Source organism: Canis aureus, chromosome 19 (genome assembly GCF_053574225.1).
Source record: "Canis aureus isolate CA01 chromosome 19, VMU_Caureus_v.1.0, whole genome shotgun sequence".
NCBI lineage: Eukaryota > Metazoa > Chordata > Mammalia > Carnivora > Canidae > Canis > Canis aureus.
This window is the reverse complement of record NC_135629.1, coordinates 35,772,371-35,789,535: the sequence shown is the minus strand read 5'-3', so window position 1 is coordinate 35,789,535 and position 17,165 is coordinate 35,772,371. Positions and strand designations below refer to the sequence as shown.

General features: G+C 43.8%; 1 protein-coding gene and 1 long non-coding RNA gene across 23 annotated transcripts in view; one reads left to right on the top strand and one right to left on the bottom strand.

Annotated features, from left to right (window-relative positions):
* The window catches only part of ERC2 (ELKS/RAB6-interacting/CAST family member 2), a 904,101-nt gene that overhangs the window by 45,911 nt on the left and 841,025 nt on the right, over positions 1-17,165 (bottom strand). The window lies entirely within an intron of this gene.
* Positions 9,864-11,084, top strand: LOC144291252 (uncharacterized). The gene is made up of 2 exons (XR_013358569.1): positions 9,864-9,961; positions 10,698-11,084. It is a non-coding gene; the product is annotated as an uncharacterized LOC144291252 (long non-coding RNA).

Below are 17,165 nucleotides of genomic sequence, written 5' to 3'. Positions count from 1 at the left end.
TGGCCAGCCAAATAAATTTTCTTCTTGAGTGGCTGAACAATTTGTAATCATTCTTCTACTTTAGTGTCATTTTGTTTGGCTTTTGTAACTTAATAATTTTGTGTTGTTATGATTGTTGGGCTTCCAGATTTTTCTGTTTTTCTTACAATGATAGTAACAGAAGTATATTAAAATGCACTAAGCACTCTGCTGAACACCCTAGATTAATAATTTTGTTTAATTCTCACAAGAACCCCACGAGGACATGGAGGCTTTGTGGCGTTAAGTGATTGGTCCCAGGTCACCACAAGGAAATGACAGTCCTGAGACTGAAACCTCAGAGCCAAACCCTCTGCATCAGTTAAAGTCTAATTTTCTAAGTTAAAAAAAAAAAAAAAAAAAAAAAAAAAAAAAAGAGGACAAGAGACCAAGACATACTAATAGTATGGGATATGGGTGACTTTTACAGGTAGGGATATGTGGGACTTTTAATTTCTTCTTTAAACTTCATTAAAATTTTCAGATTTTCTATAATGAATCATGGAATAGTGCTTATATAACTGTTTTGTGGGGGAAGTAATGTAACCCTGCCTAGTCTTATCTAAAGAAAACTGAATGTCTTTTATAAAGTGTTTAAATACACCCAAGAGTGTCTGAATACAAAATTTGCCTGATTCTTTGCACATCGAGATAGAATGCAGTATTCCAGGATGCAGAGGACCTGGGCTGTGCTGGCTGTCCAACTCCTCATCTGTGATTATGTGGGTGAGCTTCTCTGGCCTTATTTATCTCATCTGTAAAATGGGACTAGTAGACTGAAATGCTTTTAAGGGCCCTTCCACCTGCAAATTCCTATGACCTCTTTAACTGCTTATGAAATAATCTAGATGGTCTCTATCACCAAATATTCAAAGACACCGCTTGATGGGAGCTCATGATATCCCTAACAGGGTAGAACGGACTCCCAGGCATTTTCTGTCCTCTTGTTTGAGCTTTCAAGACACAGGTGCAGAGAAGGTCCAAAGGGATTAGTAGCCAGGCTGTAGACGGCCTCTTAGGGACTGTGACAGGAGACACAGGCCTCTTTTCAGAACATACCAAATGGATGACACCTTCTTTTAGGATATGGGGTATCTCAGGCTGCTATGATCAGCCTTTTCTTCTTCCCTTCCTGAAGGCACAGCATTAGAATCGATATCAATGACAAAAACAAAGCCACCTGCAAATTGTGTGGCTGTGATTTTTCTCTGCTGCTTCCTAAGGACTGGGTTTCCATGCATGTGCCCCATAGTACAAGCCACCCTTGTTTTAAACCAAGAGTGAGGGCTGAGACCAGGGGCCTGGCCAGCCTCATCTCTGAGCACCTGGGTTCTCCAGGCAGGCAAACATCTCTCCGCCCAGGCCTCTAGAGAGGCCACAGCTGCTCTGTCTGTTTTAAGCCTGCAGCTCACACCCGTCCCTGGAAAGGAAGGAAGGGAGCCTTGGGCTATGTGGAGGTGAAGCCCAAAGCCAGCACAGAGCCCTGGCTCCCAGACAGAAAATTCACCGGTGATTCTGAGGATCCCATTTCCCACCACCACATCCAGCCACTGGAGGGAAGTCGGCACCAGGCACCTTGGAAAAAAAAATCAAAATGCAGGCACAAATAATAGGAATAATCCTAATAATCTGAGACCTGCCGCCCTCACTAACAGGACCATAAAGGGCATTTGTTTCTAATTAAACACCAAAACCCTAAACCTTTCAACTCTGCATCCACAACTACTGTAAATGTTTATGAAAAACGGGAAATTCTCGTTTAATTCAAACCATGCCAGAAATGCGTTTTCGTTGTCTCAACTGGTGGAGAAATCCTATCGGCCCCAGCTTGAGCACATCTGAGCTTTAAATTAAGAAAGGCAACAGTCCTGGGAGCACAGCTAAGTCTTGGGGAGGACCTGTGTGAGGCAGCAGCATCTCCTCATCCCAGCTAGCCTTTCAAAGGAGCCTGGAGCAAAAGCAAAAATTTCTTTCAGAAAGAGAAATAGGTACCAGAGGTGCTAACAACATTTTGCATGAGATTGTCACAGACACCTCAGAAATGGATCAACCTACCTAGAAAAATGGTTACACACAGAAGTGCTAAAGTCAGACAACCCAGGTCAACTTCTTACCACCTGAGTGGCGCTTGGCAAAGTTGTTGAACTTTCCAAGACTCAGGCTCTTCACGGATCACTATGATAATCAAATGAGATGAAGCCCTAGGCCTGGCAGTTAGCAAAGATGGTATGGTCCCTGCCCTTGGGAGGCCGATGGACCAGGCAGAGAAGCAGCATCCTTCAGGTACTCATGTCGAGCTCTGGGGTAACTCCGGGCAGTGCTTCTGTACCCTCATCAGTAAATTCTTGGAGTTGCTGAAATCGTAGCTCTCACTGAGTTAGCACGTTGGAGGGGAAAGGCTTCAGCAAGAGAGAGCAGCCCTTACAACAATACCAACGTGACTGTGCCCCAGGACTTGTGGAACCTCTCAATTGCCTCTCCCCCAGATCCCACGCTGGAGTTCATGTACCCACACAGATAACCCCGTGGGGCTGCAGAAATTCCCAGAATGGGAGGAATCTCTGCCTTCTTAATCAGAGGATGAACGTCCTCCCTTGGAGACAAACATTTCGTTTTGGCTGAGAGAGAGCAGGAAAGAAGCCTTGGGGACTCACTTAACTGCATTTCCTAACGTTTCATCCAGCCTTAAAAATTGGGGGATTTCCTTTGCAGGTCTTTGGAGAGAAGGGTTAGGACCTAAAATCTGGGGCTGAGTCATCTTTTCTCTCACTATGGATACTCCCACTCTAACAATGTCAGCAGCGGTCTTCCAAAAGCAGGGAGGTCCACCCTCTCACATTATTGCCTTTTAGGCAGAACAGAGGGGGCATGAGGTGTGGCCCTATAGCATCCCACTACCCTACTGCCAGGGAGGTAGCCCAAACTCCCATGTCCTCCACTTCTGGGCACAGAAGTCCACCCAGGACATAGAGCATGTGACTCAGCTTGGCCAATCACACTATCACATCCCCTGGCTGCAAGGTCTCAGTTGGATCCAATGAGGTGTATCAAGAGTTTTGCTGGACTATTGGAAAAAAGGCACCCTCTTTTTTGCAAATGGACCTGAACCTGGAAGGATGATGAATAGTAGCCCTTGTGCTACCAAGTGGAGCCTGAGGAAGTAACCAGCCCACAGAAAAGTATAGGGGACAGGGTGTAGAGAAATCAGGTTCTTACCATATATATCATTTGAGCCCCTGGGTCCCACCATGCCTGAAGGTGGGATCTCAATCTTCCAGTTCCACAAGTCATTATGTTCTCTCATTTGCGTATGTGCTTTTGAGTTGGTTTGTCAAAAGACAGCAGCATCCAGCAAGGACTTCCAGAAAGCCTACCATGTGCCTGGCTCTGTGCTGTGTACACTACAGGATACCAGGACTAACACGCATACATAGATCTGGAGTTGACAGTCTCTTAGGAGAGATGAGACATGAGCTTGAGTGATGGTAATAGTAAGAAATAAAGTGACAAATGCTGCAAAGGGGGGGACACAAAATCCTACTGACATAAGAGGAGCGAGAGCCTTCCTTAGGCCAATGGCCAGGAGAAGGTTTGTGGATTTTCGCACCAATTTGAAGAGAGTCGTACCGACAAGCAGAATTTGGGGTGAAAAGCTGCAGAGGGGACCCCTGATAGAGACGACAGTGTGAGCCAAGTTCTGGGACACATGTTTTAGAAGCAGGGACAAGGACCAGGGAAAACACTGGGAATTCTGTTGGGGGCGTACCAGGACCTGCCCACTCTCTGTGCCTCTCTGATGTCTTCGCACCATTCTGAACGGCATTGTGCTATCTCCCGTTGCTGGCAACCAATTTGTGTAACAGATCTCAGCCTGCAAAGGAATCCAGCTTTTGCTTTTTCCGGTTATTCAGGCTACCTCTGGAGGGAATCCTTTACTTACTGAGTAGTTGTGGTGTGAGCTCTGCTATCTCTGAAAGTCAGCCAGTTCACTTTGCACTCCCCAAAAGCTGCTTCCAGCACCAAGCCATACAACATGGGCAGGAAATCCACTTGGGAGAAGCCTGAGAGGAGCACTGCAGTCAGCGCCTTAGCACGGTCTGGCCCTTGCCGACTTCTCACACCACCAATCCTTTTGCTTTCTGTATTCCCCATGTCCTCCAGTCACAGAACCTTTTCATGCACTGTTCCCTCTGCCTGGAACACCATCTGTCTACCTAATCAGCTCCAATTTATCCTTCAGCTCATGACTCAATTGCCACTTCAGCATAAAAACCCGCCTGGACTTCCAGGGCTCTACTTCTCCTAGTGTATGGGTTAAGGGCCAGCATTCCAGAGTCAAAATATCTGGATTTGAATTTGGCTCTGGTGCTCCCTAAGTGTGTCATGTTTTTATGCCTCTGCTTTCTCATTTGCAATGTCGACATAATAATGAAGAGGCTCAATCACAGCAATAGTGTTAGCACAGAAAAACACTAAACAAACAAGAGCCAGTGTCCTATGACTTTAAACCACCCATCCTTCTGCCTTCTGCCATTTCACAGATGTACTTTAATCTATTCATGTGATCCTTTGATTGGCATCTGTCTTTGCCAATTGACTAAAAGCCCCATGAGGCAGGGGTGATGTCTGGGTTTGCCCATTGTTATATCTCTAGCACTTAGTACCCTCCCTGGCACATAATAGGTACTTAATAAATATTTCAAGAATGCAGCCATGAATGAAGGAATACAGACAGAAAAAAAAGCAAGATCCCAAATATTCTCATCATTTGCAAAAACCCTGATCTAAAGATGTTCCTCCAAGTAACTCAGGAGCAAGATCTTGAAGTTGCAAACATCTGTGGTTTCAAAGATGAAGAAAACAGATTCCAGAAGATGCTCCAGCCACTGAATTCCCCTTTAGCAATTCATTTCCTCCTTAAAGAAGGATACAAGGCTCAGAGTAAGCATGGCCAGCCAACCAGATGCAACACTCTGAAGTCAGCAGAAGTCCGTCTGATGTGCATCAAATGACGATAATTCCTCTTCTAGCATCCCTAACAGTTCCAGGGAAGTTTCTGCATTTGTGACCTTTGGCCCAGATTTTAAATAATATTATGCTTTCCTCTGCAATGCTATTGTCTGAGAGTTTACATATTTGGGGTATGTTTTTAATATGTGTCTCATACCATATAATGGGCCAAATTCTCCTCCGAGATCCATGCTAGATCTCCAAAGTATGGAATACGTTATAGATTGAGGGGTAAACAGCAGTTTCAATGCCAAACTTTTGATCCCTCATTTTTCTGTGGTCCTTCAGAAAGGACGGCTTGGATGCGAATGACCAAAAGTGGGCTTGGGGTTTGCAGTAGGGACATTTAGCCTTTCCCTCTGCAAAACTCCTCAAGTTAGTCCTGCAGAAAGGTTGAAAGAGGCAGAAGTGAAGGCTGAGCACTAATGGGAAAGGAGGCAGAAGAGCCAGGCCCTGGAGCCTCACCTCTGGATTGAGCAAGTAATGCAGCTCTGTCTGGGCGCTGCTGCTTTCCCTGGAGCAGGGCTCCTGATGCCTCCCTCCCTTCATCCCCCTCGTCTGAGCCAGCTGGGCAGCATTCACTTCACGTGTCTCTCAACTGGTCTGAACCACAGAGATGTTTTCCTTCCCGGATTGTTCAGCTTTCTGAAAGTTTCTCTGCATATTTCTGCTTTCCCTAAAAGAAATGTTTCTCTAATTCTCAGGTTCTGATTCCACGAAGCATCTATGGAGCGTAGTTCTGAGCCACAACCCTCCCCTCACAATGGCTTCTTACAAGAAGAAAGTGTTAGAGGAACAAGAAATGCATGCATATACCCAAAACTCACACCCCTCACTCGGGGACTGAAGCTACACCTGTAAAACCTGCACCGTCCCATATCTTACCAACCTGAACTCCTACCCTCTGGGTTCTTACCTCAGTACCTCATTTTAGGTCTAAATATCTATTTGTTTAGCAACTAAGTTGCTGGAAATCAATGCTAGAAATTCCACTAGCCTCCTCAGATAAATGTGTGTCCCTGAGTGACCCAGCTGGTGAAATGAAGCTGGGTGGAACTCTCTTGTGGATGGGGCCTGAGGACTGTGGTAGGCTAGGTTTTCAGGGTACAACCTAGATCCCTGCACAACTCCACCCAAAGAGGCCTCAGAGGACAACACCCTCAGTCTATCCATCAATGTCCTCCTTGCTCTTGGCCTCTCTCCATTGGAGATGGCGAACAAAGAGAGAACAAGAGAGATTAATTTCTTTTTAATCCTTCCCTTTGAGCAGGGGCCTGACCCCGGGCTTTGGCCTGTTTCAGCTCCATCCCGGGCAAGGCCATATTTCACACCAAATCATTAGTTTCTAGCGGAACAAGGCACCACCCATGAGGTATGGATGGCTTCCTATCTCGCAGGAGCCCACAGGGCCTGCTCAGACATGATCTCATCTGTTCCCACTCCCCAGAGCAAGGTGGGGGCTAGGAACATTATCTTGGTTATGCTGCTGAAGGCACTCTAGCCTGGAGGTGAGGTGCCTCTCTCCAGCTGTGCAGTACCAGGAGTGATGCCCATGCCAACTCTCCTTAGCTCCAGGCAAATCTTCGGCAGCCCAGCTCTTCTTGGGGAGGACAGCATGGTGGTGACAAACTCTTTGGACCACAAAGCAAGTACAGGTAAATGAATGGGCATAGCTGTGTTCCAATAAAACTTTATTTCCCAAAACAAGCAGTGTTTGGTCTATAGGCCATAGTTTGCCAACTTCTATCTTAGTATAAGGCCTGACTGATAGAGGTTCTTGCTCAAGAAATGATCTTAAACTGTCAGCTGGGATAAGGGTTTCTCATCCTCAGCACTGCTGACATTTTAGGGGCCCATAAATATTGGGGAGGAGGGCTGTCCTGTACATTTTAGCAGCATCCTTGGCTTCCAGCTATTAGATACCAGTTGCACCTCCCTCAAATCGGGACGATCAAAAATGTCCTCCGGGCATCCCTGCGTGGCTCAGCGGTTTAGTGCCTGCCTTTGGCCCAGGGCGCGATCCTGGGGTCCCGGGATGGAGTCCTGCGTCGGGCTCCCTGCATGGAGCCTGCTTCTTCCTCCTCCTGTGTCTCTGCCTCTCTCTCTCTCTCTCTCTCTCTCTCTCATAAATAAATAAATAAATATTTAAAAAAAACAAAACAAAAAAACAAAAAACAAAAATGTCCTCCAACATTGCCAAACCTCCTCTGAGGAGGAAGTCTGCCCAGAAGTTGAGAAGCACTGGGTTGGAGGGAACGTAAAGAGATCATGCCATTGAGTCCCCTTAACTGTTGTCCTTGCCCAGGGTTACCCAGCCTCCTTTTGCACACCTGCAGACAGAGGTATATGTGGCACTCTCACTTGGAACCCCTCTACCTGGGTTCAGATGATGTAAAGGGGTGCCATATCTCCTGCTTCCTGAGCACCACTATGAGCCCTGTTCAAGGCTGCCTGCTATGCATGCATCATCACAACAATGGCATGAAGTGGGCACTGATTTACCCCTACAGTAGAGCAAAGCTAGGTGGGCCCTAGATCACATCGCCAAGTCAGAGGCCAGGACTCAAATCCGCAGCCTATCTGCCCATGCCCTTAGCCCTGAATCATTCTGGTGCTGATGTCAGCTCTCTGCCTGCCTTTCTGCCTCAGGCTTTCTGACACTGGCTTTGCACCTCAAGTCTGGCCTGTCTGCCCAGAATGGAGACTTTTCCTCTGTCTGTCTGTGCAGGGCAGTGTAGAAACAAGAGCTAGACTCCTCCACGTCCACATTTAGCTGCCTGACTCCGAGCCAGTGCCCCATCCTGCAGCCTCATGTTCCTTGTCAGTGAAGTGGGGATGATAATAATACTGCCTTTGAAAGGCTGCTGGAAGACCAGAAAGATAACCCAGAGTAAAGGCTTGGCAAACCTTGAAGTCCTAAAGAAACATCAGTATTGTTACTGCGACTGGGACCAAGGGTCCCTTTCCATAGGGTGGCCACTACTCCAGACTGGCTCCCTCTCTAGCTTCCTTCTAAGTCTATTGGTTTCATTTTGGGTTCTGGGCCCCAAGCCCTTCTCTGAGGTTCTTTTGGCACTCTCTGGAGCACGGCAATTAGGTCCAGGTCTCCTTGTGCCACTCGCTTCACCCAGAGCACCTATGTTTTTATCTTTTGTAATACTGAGCCTCAACTTGACATTCTTTTTATAAAATGGACTCAGCTGCTAAATAGAGCTAAAAACCATCGCTTGAGGTCTGTGTTCTCTAAGTGTGGTCCTTGAACCAGCTCATCAGCATCAAGCTTCAGCTGGGAGATGGTCAAATGTGTAGAATGTCAGATCCTATCCCAGACCTGCTGTCTCAGAATCTGCATTCACCAGATCCCTCAGAGAAACTATGGCAGGTAAGTCTGAGTAGCTCTGCTCTCGGGATCCTCTAATGCAGAAATTCACATTACTGTACCTCCTGGGAGCTTCTGTACTGAAAAGGGGGTACAGCTTTGACTAAGTCTATCCAAAGCTGCAGTTAGGAAATCCTTTGGGAATGCAGAGATTACTGGAAACTGCACCAGGGGATTGGATCCATGGTGTATTACTGTATGGAGCAAAGATGGCTATCAGAAATGAGTCCATTTTTCCACCCCTTGGATCTGCTCTGGTCTGTGACTTCTCTGACCAGTGGGGTATACATGCTCAGAAGTGATGCTATGGCCCAGATTCTGCAAGGACTCACAGCTTCTGACTTGGTCTCCAAGAGCCCTAAGCCACCACATAAGGAACCCATCTATCCCGATGGAGGACCTACAGGAAAGGCTCTGAGAGTACATGCAGAAGAGAGGCCCAGCTGAGCCCAACCTACAGCCGTGCCCACCAAGGCATCAGGTTTGTGCCTGAAGACTTCTTGGACTCTACAGGCCAGTCCAGTCCAGTCCAACTTAGCCCAACCACCAGCTGAACATCATCAAGTCACATGGAACCAAACTGTCCAGCTTAGTCCTGATGATGTTCTTGACCCACAGAATCATGAAACATCTGAAAATGATTGTTTAAGCCACTAAGTTTTGGTGTAGTTTGCCATACAACAAGAAATAATTGGAATACTTTCAGAGGAAAATCTATCATTTTAGTCAAAAGTCTTACCAACTCAGTTTAGAAATATGATCAAATGGGAATCAAGTGATCAGAAACCCACTGTTGTGGCAGAGTGTTTAGGTCACTGTCTTGGCAGACGATATATCAGCCTATTAGACTCTCACCTCCCTCTTTGAGTACAATGAATCTTATCTCCCAGCAAGATTCATGCACCAAAGGAGGAAGGGCTGCTCCAGATCTCCTCCCCATGGCTTGGGATGCAAATCTGAGAGATTGGCTCATCCACATATCAGTTGCTAAAGGCAAATATAGTTTTATCAGAAAGTTTAGATGATGTCAGCATGCTCCCAGTAGAAAGTTCACCAAGCTATTGCTTCTTCACTTAGAGAAAAATGAGAGAAGAAAAACTCTGGGCTAGAAACCAGACACCCTGGGATTTAGAACCAGCTCTGTCACTTTGAACCAGCTCTGTAAACTTGGAAGGTGGCAAACTTTGCAACCTTGGGCAAAATCCTTTGCATACCATTATGGTTCTGTATAAAGTTTTCATCTATAGTTCTCAGAAGTTCATGGAAGATCTTCAGAAACTTGGTATGTCTATGGGGGTTAGTAGGGGTAAAAGAGACAACTCAGCAACCTGAGCTCTGGATCCTCCAGCTGCACTTCAACCAAAGGAACTTACTGACATTTGATAGAACTCTTAATTTCAAAAAGAAAGCAAAAAACATTCCGGAACACTACCAGTCTTCATGATTTGTAAGGGACCTTCTAGAACTCTCATCCCTGAATTCTCTTCTCCTAATTTTGAGGAGGAGTGGGTGTGGCAATCATGCATTGATTTCCCCACTGAATATTTCAGAAAGGTAGGCATGGTGGGTCATGCTCCATTTTTCCTGCATGATATTCAACCCCCTTCTTTAAACAACAGCATCCTAAATTTCCTTTGGGAAATCACCCCTCCTCCACTCAGTCTGTGCTCCATCTAAGTGGGAGCATATGATCAGACACAGTCATTCAAAATGCAGTGTCCTCTTGGCCATGACATATTGTTCAGTTCAGTGATGGATGGGCACAGGCCCCAAACCAGCCTAATAAGAGTCAGCCCTGTCAGAGAAGTGGCCATCTCTTCATGGAGTTGTAAAATGCCAGGTGGGAGCTGACAGCAGTATTCTTGCCACCTCTGTGTGAAAGCCAATCTAAGAATGAATCCAAGCCAGAGGAAAGCAGAGCTGAGACATGGAGTGAGACAGTACCTTGATGATATCATATAGGCTTCTGGATCCAGCTGAATCTGAAGTCAATAGGGTCCTTGGACCTTTTAGTTATTTAAGCTGAAAATTCCTCCTTCCCCCCTTTCTTTATTAATTAAGCCATTTTGAGTTGGATATTTGTCTCTGAAACCAAGAGTTTCAGCTAACAGAATAGGTGTAAACATAGCTTGAGTCTGGGGATGTCCCATGAGAAAAATCTAAGTGTTTTGCATACTCTGCAGAGAAAGCAACTTCCCAGGTTAGTGGCCTGAGAATTGTACAAATACCAAAGAATACCATGCTCACCCAGCACAGTCACCCTCCCATCCCTTTCTGTATTTCTTTCCAGCTGCACCTTCTTTTATGGAGCTTATCTTTCTCCAGCCAAGACATCCAAAATGACATGCTATTGGAAGACATTTCTGTCTATGTTAATACCTGTGTTTAAATTTTTTTTTGTTGTGGTTTAAAAAAAAATGATCATGATGTGATAGCAAATGAATGTTGGCAAATTACCAACTGACAGGCGTAAAATTTTATGAACGTGCACATTCCAAAGGAATGTGGAAATAAGCCATCCACTGTAGTCCAGTTTGGCAGAAATATTACAAAAATATAAGTTTGGCATATATTGTAATTCATTTAAAGATGCTTAAAAACCCATCCATCAACCTTGCATGGAAGGTCAAAGAAACACATGAATCCCAAATAAACAATAACTGATGTACAAGGAAAAGGCCTGAATATCTGCCCCGAATACCAGAGAGAATGCACACATGTGAAAAAGATGGTGGTGAGGTTTGAAAGGCTGAGCTTCTAAAACCTTCATCAATGTTTAAAACATAATAATCACTTCTTAGCAATATGTAAGGTGGGCTGTTTCCCCTGAATGGCCATCTGAATTCTGCTTCTGAAAGAGAATTTTGCTAATGGACTGATGGGTATGTATCCTTCAGGCCTTTATATTTTTTACTTCAAGGACCACATCTAAAAAGAGCACAACAGATTGCTCTCGCATATCTGGCACCCCAGACCCTCTATATGTTGTCAGGAACCTGGAGGGGTGGGTGACCTACTCCTTCTCAATCCTCAGATGGGCTCCTGACTTGTACCTGGCCAATAAGATTATTCATGGTCATAGTGATTGGTTCAAGGATGGCAAGTTCCCCATTTGAGTCTTCTAGAAGATCTGATAGTGAATGAGAGAGAAAGAGAAGGAAAGAGAGAGAGAGAGAGAGAGACCATTTTCTTTCAGGATCCTGGGGAGCAAAGACCATGGGATGTGGAGAAATTGTTACTTCTCCTCCAGTCTTTTGTAGAAGAAGGAATGAGGCTACCATGCTCAGAGAAGCAGAGAAAAGAGATAAATGCAACAGGAGTGGGAGAGATAGATGGATGAACAGAGAGAGAGAGAGAGAGAGAGAGAGAGGTAGATAGGTAGGTAGGTAAGCAGATAAATGATGATAGATAGATAGATGATAGATGATAGATAGATAGAAAGACAGAGGTGGAAAGATATGAGATCTAGTTGTGCCTGCATATAGAACCACCACCCCTGCCTGGACTTCTCAATAACATTAGCCAATAAATATTCTTTTCAGTTTCAGCCAGTTTGAGCTGAAACTGCTACTTGGAACTGAACTAATTTTGACTGATACAGTTACCCACAATATTTGCAGCATGATCAAGACCATAAAAGAAACTGGACAAAGGAAAAGGATGACACGGTTATTACTTCAAAGAAACTCACCATTTAATTGTGTTCAGTTTGGTCATGGTTTGCTAGACATCTATTCTGTTCCAAAGCCTGTGTGAGGGGCTGGGTGATCCTAGGATGATTAGGACATAGGCCTCACCCTAAAGGATCTCCCTGCTGAGTCAAGCAGTGGCTTTCTTCTCGGTATTTTGGAGATGGGGAAGTTTTTGGTTATTTAGAACCAGAAAGGCACCAGTCAGCACTGAAGAAGGTGGATTAAGTCAAGGGGAAGAAGAAAAGCTTGTAGGATATGGACTTGGAAGTCCAATTTTAACATTTTGGTACAGTGGAAAATTATGAAAGGACGACACTTCCCTGATTGTCCCCCAATCCTCCCATTGTAAATGGCCTATTTTTCACATTTTAAATATTTGTGAAAGTGGGATATGGCTTATAAATTGATGAAGTGTTTGAGATTTAGCTTTCCCAACTGTCAGGTAGGAATAATATCTAAGTTGCAGAATTCCTGTGAAAGAAGTACTGCTAGTTGTCTATTTTACTTTTTGTTTGCCATTCTTCTTAGTCTAGGTTCTCTGACTTTTACATAGGCACATGGCTACTAGAATAATGATTTCTTATTTGTATTTCATATATATATACATATCTACATAATATATATGTAGATATATAACGTATATATACATACAGCTTATATATACATATACAGATTCTCATCTGTATTTCTTAGCCTCTCTTGCAGCTGTGTGGGACCATTTGTCTAAATTCTGACTGATGAAATGTAAGCAGAAGGGTTACCTGCAATTTCTAGGATGTGTCCATAAAGAGAGAAGGGTTCTTCTTTTATCCTTTTTCATTCCTGTTGCTTAGAGTACAGACATGAGGGCTGGAGCTTAAGCAGCTATTTTGAATTAGGAGACAGAAATCATGTCCTAGGACAGGGATCAGCAAATATTTTCCTTTTAGGGTCAGATAGCAAGTATTTTGGGCTTTGCAGGCCATATGTTCTCTGTGGCAGCTACTCAACTCTACTGTAGTGCAAAAGTAGGCACAGACAGCATGTAAATGAATGAGCATGGCTGTGTTCCAATAACACTTTATTTACAAAAACAGGCAGTGGGCTGTAGGCCACAGTTTGCTAGGATGGAAGGGCAGCAAGTTAAAAAAAAACAGGGTTCCTGATGATATCATGACACTCATTCCCTGAACATGGACTGCCTCTTCCCAGACTTATTTTATACAAGACAAAAAAAAAAAAAAAAAAATCATGATTTTTTTTTGGTTAGAATTTCTGTCATTCCGAGCCAAACTTAATTCCAACTAAAATAGTTGTTTAAGGAATAAATAAATGGTGCATGTGAAATATCCAGAATACACATTAAGGACAAGTGGATATTGAATAAAATGGGTATTTCATAATAATAACAACCGGATAGCTATCCTCAAAAAAGCTTTAACTATCACCAAGTTGAGGACCTGGTGGCCAACTGATCTGAAGTCAGAAAGGATGAGAGGCAAAGTATACAGGTGAATGCTTTCTGCCCTTTGCCATGCTCCTCTGCTCTGCATGGGAACAGGAATTCCACTTCCACCTCTATATGGTCTGTTCTGCTGCACTGGTATTCCTTCCTCCGAGATGTTCCCATCAGGACAACAATAAACCACTCAGAACAGAAAATGTGCTAACCTTTATTGACTATAATAAAAAAGATGACGGCCTAGGCCCATGTAAGCTGACTTGGGTTAGAGTGCCCAGGTTTGGCCATAAGTCACCCTCTGGCAACTGAAACCACATGAAGCACAGTGTTGAAAACTTGCTAAATCATTTGTCACTCAAAGGCTTTTAAAATAAAATACTTTCAGAAATAATCATTTGATTTCAGCCTCCAAACTGTGGGCAGCACTGAGCTGGATGTAAATACTCTGTCTTCACCAGCGCATTCAATAGCAACTGAAATCAAGGCCAGTCAAAAGGCTTTTGCTGTCAAGTTTCAAGTCCAAAAACACACTTTCGAATTCCAAATTTCTTTTTCCTTATGCCTCGAATGAAATTATTACATCTAGTGGGGAGGCAAAGATCTCTACGCTTGGGGAAAAAAATGTCCTGGCTACTGAGTTTTCTTGCTCTGGATTTATGTAAATTTGACTTGCATGCTATGATAGCCACTCATTGAAGTCCTACTGTGTGTTAAGAACATCTGCTGTATTCTGTCTGTGTGGGTTCAAATTCTGGCTTCACCATTTAGCATCTGTAAGACTTTGGGCAAATGTATAACTTCTCATTTGCAAAATGGGTTACATGAAGAATTAAATTCATTCATTCATCATGAAAAATATCGAGCACCTACTGTGTGCCAGGCACTGTTAGATATTTAGGGACAAAATGACAAATGCCATGCATATATTTTGCCTGATGCAAAGTAATTATTCCATTAATACCCATTGTCATCATGTTGATCATTCCTATAAAATACATGGATGTATGAACATTAGACCACATTCTAGGTGCTGGAGATCCAGAAGGAAATAAGAGTCCATCTTCTCATAGCACTTACATATACATGGGGAACTCAGGCAATATGTAAGGACACAAATAAGAACCTTTCCTATGGTTATAACTGCCATGAAAACAACTAGGTAGAGTCATGATAGAGTGTAATCAATGATGGTGTGTATAGGGGAGGTCAGGGGAAGATTGCTTGAACCACCATGTTCAGATCTGAGAAAAAGCACTCCAGGCAGTAAGGCAGGCCTGTGTAAAGGCCCTGAGGCTGGAAGGAGCTTGATATGTGTGAAGAATAGATAGAAGACCAATTAAGCAAAGGGGAGAGTGGTATAAAGTGAATTGGAGAGGTGGGAAAGCCCTTCATTGTATGGGATTTGGAAGTCCTGATGAGTCTTTCAAATTTTGTCAGAATGAAACAAGATCCTATTGGAGGGATTGAGGGAAAGCTTAATCTGATTTCCACTTTAAGACTTGATCCTCATGAATGTGTACAGAACAGGGTGGAAGCAGGATGATTGACTGGGAGGCTGCTGTGGTCCAGCAAGGAGATGATGGACTGGGTAGTAACTGGTGAAATGTTAAGAAACAGACATAGTAGGGCCACCATGTTGGGTATAGGACGTGAGAGAGAAGGAAGAGGTGACAACGATTCCCAGGTTTTCAGAAGGTCTAGAGCTGGAACGAGGGTGAGAAGACACTGAGAAGAATTACCACTGGGGATAGAGACAGCAGTCTGGAGGCCTGCTTCAGGCCTTAGAGTCATCACCCATGGATGGAAGATGAAGCCAGAGGGATAGATGAGGTCACCCCAGTGATTAGTGAAGCAACAGACAGCAGCCTGGAAAATTTCCTTCCGGCCTTTTCCCTCACAACTGTTTTATTACTATCTGGTGAGTTTCACTCCTGCTGATGGCTTCCCTCTTTGGGCCCTTCTAATCTGTTTCCTTTTAGAAGGTGGCTGTGTTCAGTGGTTTTTCATTTCTTTCTCCGGACTAATTTTATTGCTCATAGCCCTCTCTTCAGCTGCCTTGGCAGGGAGATGCTGTATATTAAAATAGTTATTATTTTATTTTATAGCTCAGTTGAATCTATATTCAGCTCATTATAAGTGTATGGGTCCCACTAGCCAAATACATTTCATAATGGTAAGCTCTTATTGAGAGAGAAATCTCATGCTCTCTTGGTATCTTCCAGAAGGCTTCCCCCTAAATTATGATGAATTGTACATGGGCACAAGAAGTCCACACTTTGGGTCTGTGTTAGTTAAACCATGCTCCTGGTTCAGCTTGGCAATGTTTATAAAGCTGAGTGGGACCTATGTGCTCTAAGTTCAGAGTGGCAAGGAGGTGGGAAAAGAATCATTCAACATCTCAGAACTAACATTTCCCAAACCTAGCTCCTGATAATCAATTCATCCCTTCCCGTAATCTTCTCTATTCTAGGTGGTGGTAACTCCATTCTTCCAGCTTCTCAGGCTGAAATGTTGGCGCCATCTTTGACTTCTGTCTTTCACACTCCACATCCAATCTTTCAGCAAATACTGTCATTTCTTCCTTTAAAACCTATCAAAAATCTAAACCATTTCCTTTCACTTCCACTGTAACCATCTTGGTCCAAATCCTCAATATCTCTTTTCTGGATTATTTTAATAGCCTTCTTGGCCCTTGTCCCCTCCTGTATATTCTCAAGTGGGCCAGAGAATTCTCATAAAAATAAAGTCAGATCATGTCATACATCTGCCCAAAACCTTCTAAGGACTTACCTTCTCATTCCCAACAAAGTCAAATACTCACTGTGGCCTGAGGCCTTACATGGTCTCTCTAACTCATCCCTTGCTGCTTTCCTAGTGCTCACCATACTCACATCATTTGTCATGAACACATGTTATATACATTCTACCCCAGGGTCTTTGCATGTACTGCTCTGACGACCAGGAATGCTCTTCCCCTTGATATAAGCAAAGCTTACTACCTGACCTCCTTTGGGACTTCACTCAAATAGGACATTCTCACTAAGGCCTCTTCAAGCATCCTTAACTAAAATTTCAACTGTCCCAAACCTTTCATATCCTCTTTTTTTTTGTTCCATTTTCTTTATTATATGAACCAGAGGCACTTCTCATCAACAAATATTTTCCATATTTACCTTTTTCGAATTATCTCCCTGAACTAGAATGTAAGCTATGGGCAAGTTTTGTTGTTCATCACTGTAACTCTAGTGCTTCAACCAGTGCCTGGCACACATTATTGGGGTTCAGTAAATAGTTATTGCACTAATTAATTAATCAGTCAATTAATTAAAAGCTATTTATAAGTTCAAGTTTTTTATTGGATTGTCTTTACCACTACCATGGGCATTGGTCACATATTAGCCATAATCTGTCAAGTTATGCTGTAGGAAACAACAAACTGACATTACACAGCAAGGTTTATTCCTTTTTCATGCTCTGTGTCTACTGTGGGTCAGCAAGGGGTCCTCCTTGCAGTGGTTAGTTGGGTTCTATCTCAGCACAAGCTCTCACAGTCAGAAAGACAGAAATAACAAGGTCAAGTCTGAATTCAGGAGGAGAGGAGGTAAAATCCTGCCTTGTTCCTAGA